Source organism: Bufo gargarizans, chromosome 5 (assembly GCF_014858855.1).
Source record: "Bufo gargarizans isolate SCDJY-AF-19 chromosome 5, ASM1485885v1, whole genome shotgun sequence".
Taxonomy (NCBI): Eukaryota; Metazoa; Chordata; class Amphibia; order Anura; family Bufonidae; genus Bufo; species Bufo gargarizans.
The window spans coordinates 340,887,663-340,908,450 of NC_058084.1; the positions used below are offsets into that span (position 1 = coordinate 340,887,663).

General features: G+C 45.3%; 1 protein-coding gene across 3 annotated transcripts in view; it reads left to right on the forward strand.

Moving 5' to 3' along the window:
• The window catches only part of KCNG2 (potassium voltage-gated channel modifier subfamily G member 2), a 255,338-nt gene that overhangs the window by 98,628 nt on the left and 135,922 nt on the right, over window positions 1-20,788 (forward strand). The window contains exon 1 of one of the 3 annotated variants that reach the window (XM_044294387.1): window positions 3,431-3,520. The exons of the other annotated variants lie outside the window; for them this stretch is intronic. The gene's annotated coding sequence lies outside the window, so the exon portion shown is untranslated. Of the gene's footprint in view, window positions 1-3,430; window positions 3,521-20,788 lie in introns of those variants that run through there. 3 annotated transcript variants of the gene reach the window in all.

A 20,788-nucleotide genomic window follows, 5' to 3' on the forward strand; every position in this document is an offset into this window, starting at 1 on the left:
GCAGAGTGTGTCACAAGAGGGGGATACGGAAGGACACCACAACTCAATGTGACACGTGCCCCGATCATCCGGGCCTCTGCATTATCGATTGCTTCAGGGAGTATCACACTTCCATGGAGTACTACATTTTTATAATCCCCAACAGTTCACTAGAGAACATAAAACACTATGGCTCTCAGACTTTGGAGACACGAAAACAATTTTTCTTTCCCCAAAAAATATTCGTTTTAGTGCAGGCATCCTCAAACTGCGGCCCTCCAGATGTTGTAAAACTATAACTCCCAGCATGCCCAGACAACCTACAGCCATCATCAGGGCATGGTGGGAATTGTAGTTTTACAACATCTGGAGGGCCGCAGTTTTAGGATGCCTGCTTAGTGTCTCCAAAGTATGAGAGCCATACATATTGGGCATCGTCGCGTGCGTAAAAGTCATCGCTATAAAAATAACTTTTTACCAAACGCCTCGGATGAACGGTGTTAAAAATATAAAATAAAAACGGTGCCAAAACACCTATTTTTGGGCAAAATTAAAATTTAAATCCATTTTGCCGGTAATAAAGCAAGGGTTAACAGCCAAACAAAACTAAACATTTATTGCCCCAATTCTGTAGTTTGCAGAAACACCCCATATGTGGTCGTAAATGGCTATATAGCCGCACGGCAGGGCATAGAACGAAGGGAACTCCATACGGTTTCTGGAAGGCAGATTTTGATGGACAGTTTTTTTTTTTTACACCATGTCCCATTAGAAGCCCCCCCTGATGTAGCCTAGACTAGAAACTCCAAAAAAGTGACCCCATCTAAGAAACTACACCCCTCAAGGTATTCAAAAATTACTTTACAAACTATGTTAACCCTTTAGGTGTTCCACAAAACTAAATAGCGAATGTAGAAACAATTTTAGAATTAAATTTTTTTGTTACATTGCCTCAAAAAAGAGTAATATAGAGCAACCAAAAATCTAATTTACCCCAAAAATTGTCCCAAAACAACAACCACCTTATCCCGTAGTTTCCTAGATGGGGTCACTTTTATGGAGTTTCTACTCTAGGGGTGCATCAGGGGGCTTGAAAGGGTACATGGTGTAAATAAACCAGTCCAGCAAAATCTGCCTTCCAAAAACCGTATGGCGTTCCCCTTCTTCTATGTCCTGCCGTTTAGCCAAACAGTAGTTTACGACCACATATGGGGTGTTTCTGCAAACTACAGAATCAGGACAACCCATTTTGAGTTTTGTTTGGCAGTTAACCCTTGTTTTACTCCTGGAAAAAACTGATTATATTGGAAAATTTTCCAAAAAATAGAAATTTCTAAATTGTTTCTCCATCTGCCATTAACTCTTGTGGAACAGCTAAAGGGTTAACAAAGTTTGTAAACCCAGTTTTGAATACCTTGAGGGGTGTACTTTCTTAGATGGAGTCACTTTTTTGACATTTCTATTCTAGGGGTGCAACAGGGGGCTTCAAATGGGACATGGTATAAACAAAACCAGTCCTGCAAAATCTGCCTTCCAAAACCCATATGGTGTTCCCCTCCTTCTATGTGCTACCGTTCGGCCAAACAGTAGTTTACGACCACATATGGGGTGTTTTTGCAAACTACAGAATCAGGGCAACCCATTTTGAGTGTTGTTTGGCAGTTAACCCTTGTTTTACTCCTGGAAAAAATTGATTATATTGGAAAAGTTTCCAAAAAATAGAAATTTGAAAATTGTTTCTCCATCTGCCATTAACTCTTGTGGAACACCTAAAGGGTTAACAAAGTTTGTAAACCCAGTTTTGAATACCTTGAGGGGTGTACTTTCTTAGATGGAGTCACTTTTTTGAAATTTCTATTCTAGGGGTGCAACAGGGGGCTTCAAATGGGACATGGTATAAACAAAACCAGTCCTGCAAAATCTGCCTTCCAAAACCCATATGGTGTTCCCCTCCTTCTATGTGCTACCGTTCGGCCAAACAGTAGTTTACGACCACATATGGGGTGTTTCTGCAAACTACAGAATCAGGGCAACCCATTTTGAGTGTTGTTTGGCAGTTAACCCTTGTTTTACTCCTGGACAAAATTGATTATATTGGAAAATTTTCCAAAAAATAGAAATTTCAAAATTGTTTCTCCATCTGCCATCAACTCTTGTGGAAGACCTAAAGGGTTAATAAAGTTTGAAAAAACAGTTTTGAATACCTTGAGGGGTGTAGTTTCTAGAATGGGGTCATTTTTGGGAGGTTTCTATTATCTAAGCCTCACAATATGACTGCAAACCTGAACTGGTCCATAAAAAGTGGGATTTTGAAGATTTCTCAAAAATTTCAAAATTTGCTTCTAAACTTCTAAGCCTTGTAACATCCCCAAAAAATAAAATATCATTCCCAAAATGCTACAAACATGAAGTAGACATATGGGGAATGTAAAGTCATCACAATTTTTGGGGGTATTACTATGTATTACAGAAGTAGAGAAACTGAAACTTTGAAATTTGCTAATTTTTCTAAATTTTTGGTAAAAAATGTATTTTTTATGCAAAAAAATTAACTTTTTTGACCCAATTTTAGCAGTGTCATGAAGTACAATATGTGACGAAAAAACAATCTCAGAACGGCCTGGGTAAGTCGAAGCGTTTTAAAGTTATGAGCACTTAAAGTGACACTGGTCAGGTTTGCAAAAAATGGCCTGGTCCTGAAGGTGAAAATGAGCCTGGTCCTTAAGGGGTTAAGACTGTAATAAATGTGGTTTGACGGTAGCAGTTTATCCGTCAGTAAGCAGCTTTACAAAAGTCGTACATCTTTACGAAAAAGTTGCACGTTTTTATGAAAAAGTCGCATGTTCTATTAAAAAGTCTCATAAGATAAGCATGGTCCTCACTGGAGTGAAATTGCGACTTTTTTGCGACTTTTTAAATAGTCCCAATAGTAAATATGTCTAGAGATTCATTTACATATGAAAACACGCCCACTTTCAGAAAACTGGCGAGCATAGTGCAGAGCAGAAAAAAGTCGCTCAGTTTTAGCGTTTGGGACTTTTTCAATCCATTATTCTGACCTGAGCTAATGATAAATCTGGCCCTATGCCTCTAATTATAAAGTCCTTTTGCTGGGTGGGCATCTCATGATCCTTCTCCAGAAACGTGGACGTGCATTTCAGGTCTAGGTCATGGGGTATATTTGAGTAAAGGGCAGAGACATCTAAGGTGAACCAAAAGTATTCGTTCTTCCATTGGATGTTTTTAAGAGAAGTGATTAGGGAGGTGGAGTCCTTTAGATAAGATTTCAGGTTAAGAATGTATTTTTGCAAATGGATATCGATATAGTGGGATAAGTTGCGAGTGAGAGAGGAGACCCCTGAAATAATTGGTCTACCTGGGGGATTCCTTACATCTTTGTGAATTTTTAAGGAGGTGGTAGAAAGTGGCTTATACCGTATCTTTTACTAGGATATATTCTTTCTCTTTTTTACTTAGCATCGACCCTGCTGACTTAATAAGGGCTTCAAAAGCTTCCCTGTCTTGTACTGATGGATCATCGGTAAGCGGCATGTAGTATTTTTGGTCAGACGGTATATAAGGAGCCTCCTTGATATAATGTTTTGAATGACAATGCCACCTGCTTTATCAGCACTTCTGATTATGATGTCAGTATTGGATTGTAGGTTCCTCAGGGCACTCTTCTCTGAGGATTTGAGGTTATGTTTATGACTGATCAATCAAAGGTAGTCAGACGCACAGGTTTGTGAGACCACCAAAACGGGGTGCCCGCGGTCGAGTAGTACCACCCCACTACTCAAGGAAATATAGTAACAATATATGGAAGACTGGGCACACCTCAAGATATTAAGCCATACATTTATTAGTTAAAACGATCAAACACCAGTATCTATAAAATAAAATAAATAAATAAATAAATCTAGCGGTACAATCAATAAAATCACCAATAGTCCTAAATAGCAGCGAATATACTAGTTCATTAATAGAAATGCACTATTCATAATTCCAAATATTAGGTAAAAATGCGCAGCAGCGCAAATGAACTTAGTTAGCTCGATCAAAGTAGCAGAAGTTATCAACCACAGTTACTGGAAACAATGTCCTTAGGAAGTCAACCACACTAGTTCAGCAACAAATCCGAATGCAAATTAGCTGTAAGTTCGAATCTTTGTACCTCCTTTGTAGCGCACACAGTGAAGCTGTTCAAATACCGAACCAAACTAATATGCAGCGGCGTCCCGCTAATATAGCTGTGTAATAGGCTTGGGCACACTGACCTCAGTGTCGGAACGATCTTACCCACTTGATGCGACCCCGGCCGTCCTGCAGTGTTCTATGGAGTTTTCCTTTCGCCCCACAGGGTTTGGTTTGCCGCGTGGTAGATCAGCGTACTTGAGTCCGCCGGTTTGGCTTCGGACCTGATGTAATGATGCTATCCACGCGGACCTTCAGCAGACGTTCGGCAGCGGTCTCAATCCTCCAGGTAGTGCACTACTCTTTAGAAAGATGAGGGGTCTGACCAGACGCATTTTCGGGGTTGGAGTATCCCCTTCTTCAGTGGTAAATTTACCACTGAAGAAGGGGATACTCCAACCCCGAAACGCGTCTGGTCAGACCCCCCCATCTTTCTAAAGAGTAGTGCACTACGTAGAGGATTGAGACCGCTGCCGAACGTCTGCTGAAGGTCCGCGTGGATAGCATCATTACATCGGGTCCGAAGCCAAACCGGCGGACTCAAGTACGCTGATCTACCACGCGGCAAACCAAACCCTGTGGGGCGAAAGGAAAACTCCATAGAACACTGCAGGACGGCCGGGGTCGCATCAAGTGGGTAAGATCGTTCCGACACTGAGGTCGGTGTGCCCAAGCCTATTACACAGCTATTTTAGCGGGAAGCCGCTGAAACCTATATGCAGCGGGACGCCGCTGCATATTAGTTTGGTTCGGTATTTGAACAGCTTCACTGTGTGCTCTATAAAGGAGGTACAAAGATACGAACTTACAGCTATTTTGCATTCGGATTTGTTGCTGAACTAGTGCGGTTGACTTCCTAAGGACATTGTTTCCAGTAACTGTGGTTGATAACTTCTGCTACTTTGATCGAGCTACCTAAGTTCATCTGCGCTGCTGCGCATTTATACCTAATATTTGGAATTATGAATATTGCATTTCTATTAATGAACTAGTATATTCGCTGCTATTTAGGACTATTGGTGATTATATTGATTGTACCGCTAGATTTATTTATTTATTATTTATTTTATTTTATAGATACTGGTGTTTGATCGTTTTAACTAATAAATGTATGGCTTAATATCTTGAAGTGTGCCCAGTCTTCCATATATGTTTATGACTGGGTTCTCTATTGATTTGTCTAAAATCGCAAGAAACCACAGAAAATAAAGTATCCAGAAAGTAACCCTTGTGTTGAGTGGGATAAAAATTAGATGGTGGTTTGAGGCCGGACGGAATTGCCTCAATGTGATCATTGGGAGGTGCTGTGTTAAGTTGCTCCGGATTTGATCTTTTGGTGGAGTTCTCCAGTATTTTAAAGTGTCTTTTCGGGGGCATGGCCAGGACGCTGATGGCGCTGGCTCCTTAGTTGAGGAGCTCCGCTTCCAGCACTACAACCCGGCTTAATTTCAGCCTTTCCTGCTACCAAATTTATGAGGATCTCTCCTCCTGCATCCTGTCCACCCATGGGGCAAGTCAAGAAGCGTCAAGCTCCGGCGATACTCAGAGTTCTTTCACAAAACTCCGCCGTTGAGCGGGAGTCCGAAGTTGCCCTCCTCGCCATCTTGCGACGGCTCCTCTACCGAGCGAAGTTCGCGCCACATCCCGACAGCTATCAGACAGCTATTCACCGCTTACAGAGGAGCTGCTCTGGAGTATGCTGGACTTCTTGCGATCTTCCATAAAAGAGGACTTTCGCATAGTCCTCAGAAGTAAAAGTTAAAATAACACCGCTGGGAGAGAGCACTTCGCACCTAGAAGGCAAGATGGCGGCACTTACCGCTTCACATAACCTGCTGATAGACGCTAACGCTGCCCTTGAGGAAGAGGTAGACAAGCTAACATCTAAAGTTGCCGACATGGAGGACCAGAGTCGACGCAACAATGTCAGACTCCGAGGTATGCCTGAGACAGTGGGCCCTGACAGCTACTCTCATTACTGCAAACCTTACTCAAAGAGGCCTTACCAAATCTCTCAGAGATGGACCTTTACATTGACCGCATTCACAGGATCCCCAAGCCGGCAAACCTCGCTCCAGAGGTCCCTCGTGATATCCTGGTGAGGATACACTTTTACCAGGTCAAGGAAGCCTTTCTGAAAGCACTCTGGAAAAACCCGGGGCCCACCAGCTCCTTTGATGGCATCTCAGTATTCCCGGACTTATCTGTGACGACCCTGGCCAAGAGGAAGGAGTTTGCCCCCCTCAATAAAATCCTGCGGGAAAATCAAGTCAGTTACCAGTGGGGCTTTCCGGTGAAACTCATTGTTGCACATAACGGCACACTCCATGTGTGCACAATGCCGCGGGCAGCAGATCAGAAGTTGGCCCTGGGCCTTCTGCCTGCTGGCACTCCGCCAGCGGGTGATCCTCATCGCGGACAAGCAAAGATTCCAGTGGACTGGAACCTGGCCTGAGCAGGACTGGCCAATAATATTTGGTGCTGTGAGGTACAAAAATGACTTGCTCCCTTGCACCCCCTTTTCTATGGGGCAAAAGCCCTTTCTACCACTTTACCACTCTGGAGCCGCGCAATACTGCTTCTACTCTTTTTATATGCTATTTTTTGCGTTTTATGTTTTCTTTGTTTTTTCAGTTCTAATGTTTTTGGAGGTTCTACCTCAAGTTAAGATGTGTGATGACGCCTCCTCCCCATATACATTCCTATAGCTTTGTCCGAACGGACCAGGGTTAAGCTGGTATATTTACTATCCTGATGGGGGTTAAAATTTATTCGCTGAATGTTAGGGGATTGAATTCCCCTCTTAAGAGGAAAATGCTATGGGCTGATGCTATGACCTCACACTGTAATGTACTAATGGCTCAAGAAACCCATTTGCTGCTGAAAGATGATCATAAATGTACACACCCCGATTTCCCACATATTTTCTACTCTCCCCCGTTTAAGAAAAAGAAAGCGGGAGTTTTGGTAGCGATAAAAAGGAATTTAGCATTCACTCTGTCTTCTGTAACGACTGACAGCAAGGGCAGATATATTATAATAACGGGCCTGTTAGATAATTTACCAATGGCGATAGCCACCGTCTATGCACCTAACAGTAAGCAAATATCCTTCTTCCTCCGTTTTTTCCGCAAACTTAAAGCAGTGGCTTCAGGTTCCACTGTGATTGGGGGTGACTTTAATATACTGGCAAATGCAGACATAGATTGTAATAACCGCACACCTAGACAGGACCTCAAATCCCTCATAGCCGAATTTCAGCTTCATGACATGTGGAGATACCTCGACGGAGGGGAACGTGACTACACCTTTCTCTCACCAGCTCATTTATCACTATCCAGAATAGATTATTTTTTAATTTATACTGATTTGTTATGGAAGGCCTCAGACTTAAGCATAGGTCTCACAACTTAGTCTGACTATGCTCCTATAACTCTTGAGATCCAAACAGGCTTGCCAAGTCCCTCCCCTCCGCAGTGGAGACTGAATGCTTACTTGCTGAAATGGTCGGAAAGGGTTGAATACATAGACAAATCTATTGGTGAATTTCTTGACACAAATGATAGTCCGGAGGTCTCAGCATCTACCCTCTGGAATACGCACAAGTCATATATGAGAGGTATTCTATTCCAACTTGCTTCTCATTTTGAAAAAACAACGGCTCAAGCTCCTCTCAGAAGCGCTAGTCACTTTCTAAAATTGACTCCGAGTATAAAACGCACCCCAGTCCTTCACTCCAAAAACAACTATTTAATGTGAGGGTTAATCTTAGGACCATCCTATTATACAACCATGAGCGCTCGCTTAGATGACTAAAAGCCACCTATTATAATATAGGCGACAAAGCAGGATCCCTACTTGCTAGAAGGGTAAAGCGCAAAAATGCGACAAGCAGAATTTTCCATTTGAAAACGGAGAACTCCCAACTCATTACCCATCCCCAAAAGATTTCGGACACTTTTGCAGAATACTATGAGAACCTATATAACCTGCGTAATAGTAGCTCCACTCCTCAGCCCCAGTCTGAAGACATTGCAGCGTTTTTAGATTGTTTATCCCTCCCCCGCTTGTCCCTCCCCCGCCTGTCTGCATATGACCTAAACACCCTAAATGCCCCTATTGAAATACAGGAAATAGAACGGGCAATAAGCTCAGCCAAATTACACTCTGCCCCTGGCCCAGACGGTTACATAAACGAATACTATAAGACTTTCCGGAACTCCCTGACCCCACTCCTGCAGAAACTATTTAATACCTTCTTATGCACAGGTCACATCCCCCCTGAAATGTTAACCGCGACGATAGTCACATTGCCTAAACCTGGTAAACCAGCAGATTCCCCTGGCTATTTTAGGCCCATATCCTGTCACGGCTGTTTAAGGGTAACCAGAGCATACACAGTAAGAAGAGCTACTGACCGGACCCCAAACTAGGGAAGAGAAAGGGTGACCCCTGTCAGACCCTCAACACTCTCCCTATGCTGCTAAAGCACATGCCCAGATCCAAATGGTGGAACGAGGCATGCCCTGTAACCCCTACAATAGTGGAAGGGGCACGGCCACCGGTGCCCTGCTCAGAATATGGAGGGAACCGTGGCCACCTCAGATCCAGTCAGGAAATCACCAGGTACACAACAAAGTCTGCACACTTAGCTGATGGAGCTGCAGCCGCAGAGAAGATGGATCCAAGGGCCGCTGGCAATATCCGGAGTGCTTGCAGCAGCAGAACACAGGTCCAGAGAATTAGTAGCTAAAGAAGTGAAGATACTCAAGGCAGAGCTACAACTGAAAAGAGAAATATAATCCACGCCTTGCAATAGGAGGAGGGGTGATTTAAAGGCAGGGAAATCAGGAGAGACAGCTGGGAGTAAAGACCTCATCACAGGGGCGGAGAAACAGAACAGTGAGAACACCTCCAAACTCTAAGTGACATCATCACAGGGGTGGAGACACAGAGCTGTGAGAACGTCTCAAAGCTCTGGTAGTGACAGTACCCCCCCCCCCCTCTACGGGTGGACTCCGGACACCCAGGACCCACCTTCCCAGGATGAGCCCCATGAAATGCCCTGATAAGGCGAGTGGCTTTAATGTCCGACATCGGAACCCACATCCTCTCCTCAGGACCATAACCCTTCCAATGAACGAGGTACTGAAGAGAACCGCGGACAATGCGAGAGTCCACAATTCTGGAAACCTCAAACTCCAGATTGCCATCAACCAAAATCGGAGGAGGAGGCAAAGAGGAGGGTACCGTGGGCTGGACATATGGTTTTAAGAGAGATCTGTGAAATACATTATGTATCTTCCAAACCCGTGGAAGATCAAGGCGGAAGGCAACAGGATTGATGACTGACAAAATTTTATAAGGCCCAATAAACTTGGGACCCAATTTCCAGGAGGGAACCTTCAGTTTAATATTTCTTGTAGACAACCACACCAGATCACCCACATTCAGGTCCGGACCAGGCACACGTCTCTTATCAGCCACACGCTTATACTTCTCACTCATCTTTCTGAGATTACTCTGAATCTTTTGCCAAATGGTAGACAAAGACGAGGAAAATCTCTCCTCCTCAGGTAAACCAGAAAGAGCCCCTCCCGAGAATGTCCCAAACTGCGGATGGAACCCATATGCACCAAAAAATGGTGACTTATCAGAAGATTCCTGACGACGGTTGTTCAAAGCAAACTCAGCAAGAGGGAGAAATGAACACCAATCCTCCTGGTTCTCTGCCACAAAACAGCGCAAATATGTCTCCAGATTCTGACCATTCGACTGCGGGTGAAAAGCAGAAGAGAAGGACAGCCGAACCCCCAGGCGAGAACAGAAAGCCTTCCAGAACCTGGACACAAACTGCGTGCCTCTATCGGAAACAATCTCAGAGGGAATGCCGTGCAATTTAACAATATGATCGACAAAAGCTTGCGCCAACGTTTTAGCATTGGGTAAACCAGGGAAAGGAACGAAATGAGCCATCTTGCTAAAACGGTCCACGACCACCAGGATCACCGACTTCCCCGAGGAACGAGGAAGATCCGTGATAAAGTCCATGGACAGGTGTGTCCAAGGACGGGAAGGTATGGGTAACGGGAGAAGGGAACCTGAAGGTCGTGAACGAGGGACCTTAGCGCGAGCGCACGTCTCACAAGCTGCCACAAAACCCTCCACAGACTTACGAAGAGCCGGCCACCAAAATCTCAGAGCAATGAGATCTACCGTGGCTCTACTCCCGGGGTGACCGGCAAGAACCGTATCATGATGTTCCTTAAAGAGTTTGTGACGTAGCTCAGGAGGCACGAACAACTTCCCGGAGGGACAACGGGCAGGTGCCTCAGACTGGGCAGCCTGGACCTCGGCCTCCAAATCGGAATATAGAGCAGAAACAACTACCCCCTCCGCCAAAATGGGACCCGGGTCCTCGGAGTTTCCTCCTCCCGGAAGACAGCGAGAGAGAGCATCAGCCTTCACATTCTTGATCCCAGGGCGGAAAGTAACAACAAAATTGAATCTGGAGAAGAACAGAGACCATCTGGCCTGTCTCGGATTCATACGCCTGGCCGACTCCAAGTACGCCAGATTCTTATGGTCGGTAAGAACGGTGATAGGGTGCCTGGACCCCTCCAACCAATGGCGCCATTCCTCGAAAGCCAACTTGATGGCCAACAACTCCCTATCTCCCACATCATAGTTTCTCTCTGCCGGGGAGTTTTCTAGAGAAAAAGGCACAAGGTCGCCATTTGGCAGGAGAGGGGCCCTGGGACAAAACTGCACCCACACCCACCTCGGAAGCATCCACCTCAACAATAAAAGGTAAGGAAACATCGGGATGCACCAAGATGGGAGCAGACGCAAAACTCTCTTTAATCTTAGAAAAGGCTGCAAGCGCCTCCTCCGACCAAGAGGAAAAATCCGTCCCCTTTTTTGTCATGTCAGTAAGGGGTTTGACAATAGAGGAATAATTCAAAATAAACTTTCTGTAGTAGTTAGCAAAACCCAGAAAGCGCATCAAAGCCTTCTGATTTTCAGGAAGCTCCCACTCCAGCACAGCACGGACCTTCTCCGGATCCATGCGAAAACCAGAAGCAGAGAGGAGAAAACCCAGAAATTGAATCTCCGATACCATAAAAAGACATTTCTCCAGCTTGGCATACAGTTTATTTTCCCGCAGTATCTGCAGGACCTGAAAAAGATGATCCTGATGGGTCTGAACATCAGGGGAAAAAATCAAAATATCATCAAGATACACCAATACAAATTTCCCCATTAAATGATAGAAAATACCATTAACAAAATGCTGAAAGACGGCCGGAGCATTCATCAGGCCGAAAGGCATAACGAGATTCTCGAAATGCCCGTTAGGGGTATTAAAGGCCGTTTTCCATTCATCCCCCTCTCTGACCCTGACCAGGTTGTACGCGCCTCTCAGATCCAATTTGGAAAACACCTTGGCCCCAACAATTTGGTTGAAGAGGTCCGGGATCAGAGGAAGGGGATAGGGATCGCGAATCGTGATACGGTTCAGCTCCCTAAAATCTAAGCAAGGTCTCAGAGAGCCATCTTTTTTTTTTAACAAAAAAAAAACCCGCGGCAACAGGCGACTTTGAGGGACGAATATGCCCCTTCTCGAGACTCTCGGAGATATAGGTTCGCATTGCGAGTCTTTCCGGTTGTGAGAGATTGTAGAGGCGTGCCTTTGGCAGTTTGGCGCCGGGAATGAGGTTAATGGGACAGTCAAACTCCCGGTGAGGAGGTAGCTCCCGAACACCGCTCTCGGAAAACACATCCGAGAACTCAGAGAGAAATGATGGCAGAGTTTTAGTAGACACCTCAGCAAGAGTGGCTGTGAGACAATTCTCTCTACAAAAGTCACTCCACTCATTTATTTGCTTTCCTTGCCAATCAATAGTGGGGTTATGTCTAGTGAGCCAGGGTAGCCCCAAAACTAGAGGAGAAGGCAATCCGTTAAGGACAAAACAAGATATCTCCTCCACATGAGTGTCACCTATAGCTAGCCGGATATTGTGAACAATGCCTTTCAGAGATCTCTGCGAGAGTGGGGCTGAGTCAATAGCAAAAACAGGTATATCCTTTTCTAATGTACAAACCTGAAAACCATGCATGGCTACAAATTGAGTGTCAATAAGATTGACGGCTGCTCCACTATCGACAAAAATCTCACAAGGAATGACTTTGCTCTCTAGCGCCACCCTGGCAGACAGGAGAAAACGGGAACTGCAGGTCAAAGGAAAAGCATCAATTCCCACATCAACTTTGCCCAAAGTAGCAGATGAAGCAGAACTTGATGATCTACCTCTTGAGGTTTTTCTCTTATTATCGCTCTTAGTACAGGTCAGGAATCTCCTAGACGGACAAACATTTGCCAAATGACCTATGCCCCCACAACAAAAACACACCATATTCTGAGGACTAAATCCTCTTTTATCAGGGGCAAGTCGGCCTAGCTGCATGGGCTCCTCCTCAGAGGGGAGAGAGACAGGATGAGACCCCTGCATACTGAATGAGTCCACACCATTGCCCCTAGACTGATAATGGCTGGACAGAGAGGTCTTGTTTCTTTCCCTTAGACGCCTGTCAAGGTGTACCGCTAATGACATGGCAGACTCTAAGGACGTTGGTCTCTCATGGAAAGCAAAGGCATCTTTCAAACCCTCTGAGAGACCATGACAGAACTGACTTCGGAGTGCAGCATCATTCCAGCCTGAATCAGCTGCCCATCTCCGAAATTCAGAACAATAAAGCTCCGCAGACAGTTTGTTCTGGCATAGAACACGTAAGTTTGATTCTGCCAGAGCAACACGATCCGGGTCATCATATATCTGCCCCAGGGCCACAAAAAATCTTTCCACGGATCGAAGGGAAGGATCCCCTGATGGCAGCGAAAAAGCCCAAGTCTGAGCATTACCCCTGAGCAGGGAGATGACAATCCTCACCCTCTGTTCCTCATTACCAGAGGAGTGGGGACACAAACAAAAATGGAGTTTACATGCCTCTCTGAAGCGAACAAAATTCTCACTGCCCCCGGAGAACGTTTCCGGAAGTGAGACCTTTGGCTCGCAACAGACTCCATGAGCTGGAGCAGAGCCCAATGCTTGTAGCTGAGTCAGAGATTGACGGAGATCCGCTACTTCCAAAGAAAGACCCTGCATGCGGTCAACCAGGTCAGAAAGCGGATCCATGTCAACAAGGACGGTTTTGGTGGATTATAATGTCACGGCTGTTTAAGGGTAACCAGAGCATACACAGTAAGAAGAGCTACTGACCGGACCCCAAACTAGGGAAGAGAAAGGGTGACCCCTGTCAGACCCTCAACACTCTCCCTATGCTGCTAAAGCACATGCCCGGATCCAAATGGTGAAACGAGGCATGCCCGCGTACCTTAGACTGATGAGCCCTGTAACCCCTACAATAGTGGAAGGGGCACGGCCACCGGTGCCCTGCTCAGAATATGGAGGGAACCGTGGCCACCTCAGATCCAGTCAGGAAATCACCAGGTACACAACAAAGTCTGCACACTTAGCTGATGGAGCTGCAGCCGCAGAGAAGATGGATCCAAGGGCCGCTGGCAATATCCGGAGTGCTTGCAGCAGCAGAACACAGGTCCAGAGAACTAGTAGCTAAAGAAGTGAAGATACTCAAGGCAGAGCTACAACTGAAAAGAGAAATATAATCCACGCCCTGCAATAGGAGGAGGGGTGATTTAAAGGCAGGGAAATCAGGAGAGACAGCTGGGAGTAAAGACCTCATCACAGGGGCGGAGAAACAGAACAGTGAGAACACCTCCAAACTCTAAGTGACATCATCACAAGGGTGGAGACACAGAGCTGTGAGAACGTCTCAAAGCTCTGGTAGTGACATATCCTTATTGAATACGGATATCAAACTTTTTTCAACATTTTTTGCCGCCAGACTCCACAAAGTTCTACCAGCTCTGGTGGATATTGGCCAGGTGGGGTTTGTGGCCGGCAGACAATGTAGAGATGGGACTAGGAGTGTCATAGATCTACATATGGCAGAGCTCTCTAGGTCTCCCATGGTGTTCCTGTCTCTAGATGCTGAGAAAGCATTTGATAGGGTACACTGGGGATACCTGGAAAGAGTACTCCAAAAATGTGGCTTCTCTGGACCTATTGTGAAGGGTATCATGGGGTCATACTCGAGCCCTTCAGCCAGAGTGTTGGCCTCGGGGTTCCTCTCCAGGACATTCCGCATATCAAGGTACCCGACAGCGGTGCCCCCTGTCCCCTTGCCAAAGCCATCAGGTCAAATAGTGCCATAGGGGGCATCCCTGTCGGTGTGCAGCACCACAAACCATGATTTACCCTGAAAAATCACTAGAAGCTGTGTGGGATGTCTTGCAGAGGTTTTCAGAAATCTATTACAAAATAATGTCTTGAAATTCAATATACTACCCTTGTTCATCTCTGATTACGTTCCAGTTTAACCAATTTGACCATATCACCTACCTAGGCATTATGCTCACCCCATCCACACAACCGCTGGTTACCACAAACTTTAAAGCTCTAAAGAATGACTTTCAAAAGGTCTATGTGAAAATGTCCGCTCACAATCTGTCAAGGATAGCTACGATAAACCTCAAGTGCTAATCTTACCAAAGATTTTGTATAAACTCCAGTGTATTCCAATGCGGGTACCCATAAATACATTCAACTAAATCCAGAGGGAGATGCTGAGATTTATATGGGGCAACACCAAACCTAAGATTTGTGAATCGGCTCTATATCCAGCCATACATAAGGGTGGTCTGGGGGTGCCGGACATGAAGATGTACTATTGGGCCTCACTACTCTCTCAGGTCAAGGAGTGGTGGTGTTCGTCTGGTCAGCAGAGATGGCTACAACTTGAAGAGGCGTTAATTAAAGGATCTTCCCTCAGTAGTTACCTAGCTGCACAATCTCTGGGCCATATTTACATTAATTTACCCACAGGGCCTATGGTGGCCACCTCTGCGGCCTAGAGACATGTTTTCTAACCTCAAATTTTCAAAATTCATGGATTGGAAACAATTTCCTTTAAAAGCACTAGAATTATTTATTCCAGGCTTGTCTCTTTCCCCTTGGCATACTAGGTGTATAGAAACCATAGGGAAACTTTTTGATGGCCAATATGTAGTATAATTTGAGTCTCTGCATAGTCAATACGCCCTGCCTAACCAATATTTCTATCAATATCTCCAGGTCCGGCACCTCCTAGGCTCGTTTCCCCCCTCTCACAAACGAGAGACCCCCACCTACAGTCACATCAGCCGTTAAATTCCTCACCCTAGCCCCTTCTACAAAGAGAGGGCTATCCACAATGTACCAACTTCTGACCTCACATCATACTGAACACAAACTGCAATTTATGATTATATGGGAGGAGCAGTGGCGTAGCTACAGGGGTCGCAGCGGTCGCAATTGCGACCGGGCCCCTGAGCCAGGGGGGGCAAACGGCCCCCCCACCGCCTCCTATTCAAAATGTTATCTAATAGTGCCGGGGCCCGGGGCAGTGCGCACGGCGCAGCGCGGGCTCTAGTAGGCAGGCACTAGGCAGCTCAGCTAACCACGTGTGTCAGAGGGGGCGGCGCCGGCCGCGGAAGCAGACATGTGAGGTCTGAGTGACTGGGAGCCGGAGGCGTGGTTTCTCCCAGTCAGATACTGTCAAAAGAAGCAGCAGGCGGCAGCGGCAGTGACTGTGCGGCGCGAGGTTAGTTTTCTTGACTAGCCTCGGCTCGGCCCTCGGCTCTACTCTCTCTGACTCGGAGTCTGAGACTAGTGACAGGCGGCGGCAGCGCAGTGAGCAGAGGCGCTAGCTAGCCCAGCTTGATGATGGGATGGCCTGGGAATCTGGGATCTCTGAGTGGCAGGCGGCGGCAGTGCAGAGTCCAGCCCAGCCCAGGGATCAGATCAGCTTGATGATGGGATGGGAATCACTTTTGACGATGGGATGGGATCATGGGAATCACTTTTGATGATGGGATGGGATCATGGGAATCACTTGATGATGGGATGGGATCATGGGAATCACTTGATGATGGGATGGGAATGGGATTTGGGCGGCATTATGGAATGGGATCATGGAGTGGCCAGTGGGAGTCTGGGACTCTCACTCTGAATTCTGTGGGAATCTGTCTCTGAAGTGGTTACTGGCCACACTACTTACTGTGTGTGTGTGCCAGGCCCAAGGGGCAGGCCGCAGGCAGGCAGTGTGTGGGCCTGCACCAGGCAGGGGCACTGGCGACTGCTGTTACTGTGAGCCAGGAGAAGCAGTGCACTGCAAGCAAGTGTGGGTGCATGCCACTGTGCCAGCCTGCCAGGGGCAGGCTGCAGGCAGCAGCCCAGGCCCCCAGCGTGATCTGTTGCTGACTGGCGCTGGGCACTTAAATTAATGACAGTGTGTGTGTCTGTGCCAGGGGGCAGGCCACAGGCAGACAGTGTGTGCGCCTGCACCAGACACTGGCCCTGGGGTAGGCAGTGACTGTGAGCCTTGTGTGCAATAATGCTGGACTGACCCATACATCGGCTATATACGATATTACCAGTCCGTCCATATATAGCCGGTTGATGGGTCAGTCCAGCATTATTGCACACCATGCGCTGTCTGAAGAATTTTTTCACTGCACATCTATCAAATTTCGCCCTGAATTTAATTTGTAAATATATTAGCAATTAAAATCAGGGTCTGGTGGTGTTATGAAACGGTATTGAGGGTAGGGGGGCCCAAACTGAACTCTTGCACCAGGGCCCATGAGCCTATAGCTACGCCCCTGGGGAGGAGGAACTTAAAACTACGTTTTCACTGACAGCATGGCAAGACGCGTTGTTTTGGGCAGTCAAACCATCCAAATGCATTAATCATGCAGAACAAAACAGAAAAATTCTGTTAAGTGGTACCCAACGCCTGATAGACTAGCACATGTATCAGCAGGTTACTTGCCCATTTGCTGGCATGGTTGCGGTCAAAAAGGTACTCCTGGTCACATGTGGTAGTTCTGTCCTCTTATTATTCCCCTATTGCGACAAGCACAAGCTCTCATTGTCGAAGTTACTGATCTACCCATTGATCTGACCCCACAACTAGCTATACTATGTATCGGGCTCAATGACACACCCTGCGACCAGAGATGGGTGATTGCACACATACTTACGGCTACGCGCAAAGTGATAGCTCGTCACTGGAAACAAAACATTACTCCCCCTCTTCTAGAAGTTAATCAGCTGGTAAACCAACATATGCAGCACGAGATTATCTACTCTCCTGACCTTCAATCTAGAACCAGGTCCCTTAATCTATGGATGCCATGGCTCTCAAGCACATACGCTGTACCTCTCCCTGATGTTATACTATGACTGAACTGACAAGTTATCTCTAGCTCCCTGGACCCCCCCCCCCCCTTCCCCCCCCAAATCTGCGGCATATTATTCTGGCTATTGTCACACACTGTCTGTTTGCTAAGCCAATATTTTGGCTTACTGTTACCTTGTATTGTTACTTGTTTCTACCTATACAATTGCACTTCCTATGTACACACTGTAGCTGTATTTATAGGTGGCTGCGCCCACCTCATCTGTGCTACTCTTGTGCATAAAAAACCTTTTAATAAAAATCTATTGAAACATAGTGTCTTTTGAAGGTAAATTTTTTTATTTATTTTTTTATAGCGGTTGAGGTCCAAAAAGAGGTTGAATTCATTGATTTTGCTTGTGGGGCAGAAAGATAATCCACTTGACAGGACTAAGATCTCGGTTTTTATTAGTGTGTGTGGATAAGTTGAAAATACCCGTAGGTTTATTCAGCTGCGTGGGTTCTGTGTTTTTTCTTTTTGCTTTTATCTGCTCTACAGCCTCTTCTTGTTTTTTTCTTTTTGTTGGTCTGAGGCCAAGTGGAGGAAAAAAGAGTTATAACTACAGGCATGGATGGTCAATAATGAGTCTGTTTCAACATCCGTGAGTGCTGATTGGTTAGGAGAACCTGACTCGGATAAGATGGATGGAGGGTAAGTGGACAATTGAGTGGGAGGTAAGCTGGGGGGGCCACATTCTGCCTGAAGCTCCTTAGGAAAAAAAGATGAGGGTTAAAAGTAGTGTTCCTATGGTCGCAATGGATTTTTTCAGTCTGCTCGGAGTGAGTAAAGGGGTATGAAATTCTGATTTAGAGGAATTAAGTTGGCCTACGGGAGCTGCCCCAAGTCGTGGGGTCTGGTTTCTGGGGGGACTAGTTATGATGGTAGTATTGGCATTTCCAGTGTTATGGAGCTGTGGGTTGGTGTTGTTATGATGAGTGTGGTGGTGACGGTATTGGTGGTTTTGAGATGGCAGTCTCTTGTTTTTATTGAAGTATATGTTTCATGGTTTTCACTGCTTTTGATAATGTTTATTATGAGATTGGGTTGGTCTAACTGGTGTCACAGCTGTATTTAGTTGTGTGATTTTATTGCATGTACTTGGGTTGTCTATAACTATATTGTTACCAACCGTATTGGTAGGGTTTTTTTCTATAGCTGGTATCGTTTCAGTTATTTTCTGATCTGTTTTCAGCCAAAATTTGATTTTATCATTGGCAAAGTACAGTCTACCTCTGGACAGCTTGACACTTTTTTTGTGCCATGTTTCCTTTTCAAATGAGAGGATTCAGGAGGTGATCATACGGTCAAATTTCATGAACATAGTGTGCGATCTATACTTAGACAGATTAGCATGACATTCTGTTATTCTACATCCTAATTCAGATACAGGGAACGTCTTTTTGCTATTGGTCTAGTTTGCACACTCAAGTAAAAAGTTGTCCCATTCATTACAGAAATCCAAATCTGTTTTAAATGAATTTTCAAAACGCAGTCTGAGTCCACGAGGGACTATGTTCTCATGTAGATAGATCTCGAGGATTGTAGCGTCAAGGTGGTGTTGGATTTCTTCTATTGTGAGTTTTTCCAGTTTGTGAAACAGATTCAATTGTGATTTTTCGTCAATACTTGCGCTTTCTTCTTTTTCTTTCTCTATGTTCTTTTGTATTTCTAGTGTATTGGATTATCAGATATTCCCGTTGTTCAATTCTGTTCAAGGGGTAATCCATATTTTGTATTTTATACGTTGTTCCTTTAATTTAGGTGTGAGGGTTTGTTCGGGATTGGACGAATCAAAGCATGTTGGGGATAAAAGGAGAAAAAACCCCCACTATATGGTAGTATTTCCGAGTAAGTTGCAAGAAGGTTGATAAATCAAGAGGCTTACCTTGTGTGGTTGTGCTAATGGTAGGCACAACTCTATTGTAGGCTTGTAGATATCAATACATATTTACAAAATAGGTCCTATGTACTCCACCATTAAACTGGGTATCCCAGGAGTATGGAGTCTTTCAGAAATGGACGTCACAGGAGGGTGGGGGAAAAAAAGAGAGGAGAATGGGCGCACAATAGGGTAGTATGTTCAAATAGGTTATAGAATGAAGTGAGAAATAAGGGGGCTCACCTTGTAAGATTGTGCAAATGATAGGCACAACCCAATGGAAGACTTTTGTGAATTAGACTGCAGCTGCAGGAAGAGTTTCATTCGGATTGGATGTCCAGTCCCCCAAAGGATACGTGTAGCCGAAGAGAGGATATGCTTAGGCGCAAGGACACTGGTGGAGGCGGTCGTGATCATGAAATAAAAATTCCTTTTTTATTTGAGAAAAGCGCAGGTGTACATTAAAACATAGAAACATATAATGTGTCTGCAGAGAAGAACCATTTGGCCCATCTAGTCTGCCCAAACAACACGTTTCGGGGATAGGTAGTTCCCCTTCATCAGGTTAAATAGAGAGTATTACAAACATGCAGAAAAGGTGGGTATTTAAAGCATTAAACCGCCAAAAAATGCCAAAAACACACCGGGCGGTCCCTGATGGGGGGAGCCAACATCAGGTGTCATTTCCAGGGCAGGGTTCATAACAAGTATTCACAGTAGGGGTTATTCAAAATGGACATTTGACAATAATATTAGAAGTATAAAAACGAGTGAAAACAACAAGTTTAAAAAGTTAGATCCAGGTCACATGTTCATTAGTCATCTGATCGCATCTCCTGTGATCACATGGTGTGTACTCATGAATATTCATGTGGAGGTGGCACCCATGATCGCTTGATCTGCATCCATGTGACCTGTCACCAGGGCAATCAGGACACGCACATTATATATTTTCTTATGCTGGGCAATGCAGGCGTCGGGTAGCACTAGGTGGTAAAAAGAGGGGGAGTCACTTGGGTGCAGGGAGCACTGTGGTCGGGAAATGCCTCAGGATCCAATAGGAGCATGAAGAAGTGGATCCTTGTTTGGCTAATAGAGATATAGATCGCCCTGGGCTCTAAAAAATTAGAAGGTAGAGTTCATAACAGGTATTTACAGTGGGTGTTATACAAAGTGGGCATTTGCCAATCATATTAGAAGGTCTTTTTATAAAACGAGTGTTTGATTCACAGAAAACAAGTTTAAAAGAAAGTTAGGTCCAGGTGACATGTTCATTAGTCATGTGATCGTTTCTCCTGTGATCACATGGTGTGTACTCATGAATATTCATGTGGAGGTGGATGGGGTGTGGTTTCTATTGGGCGGATTCAGTA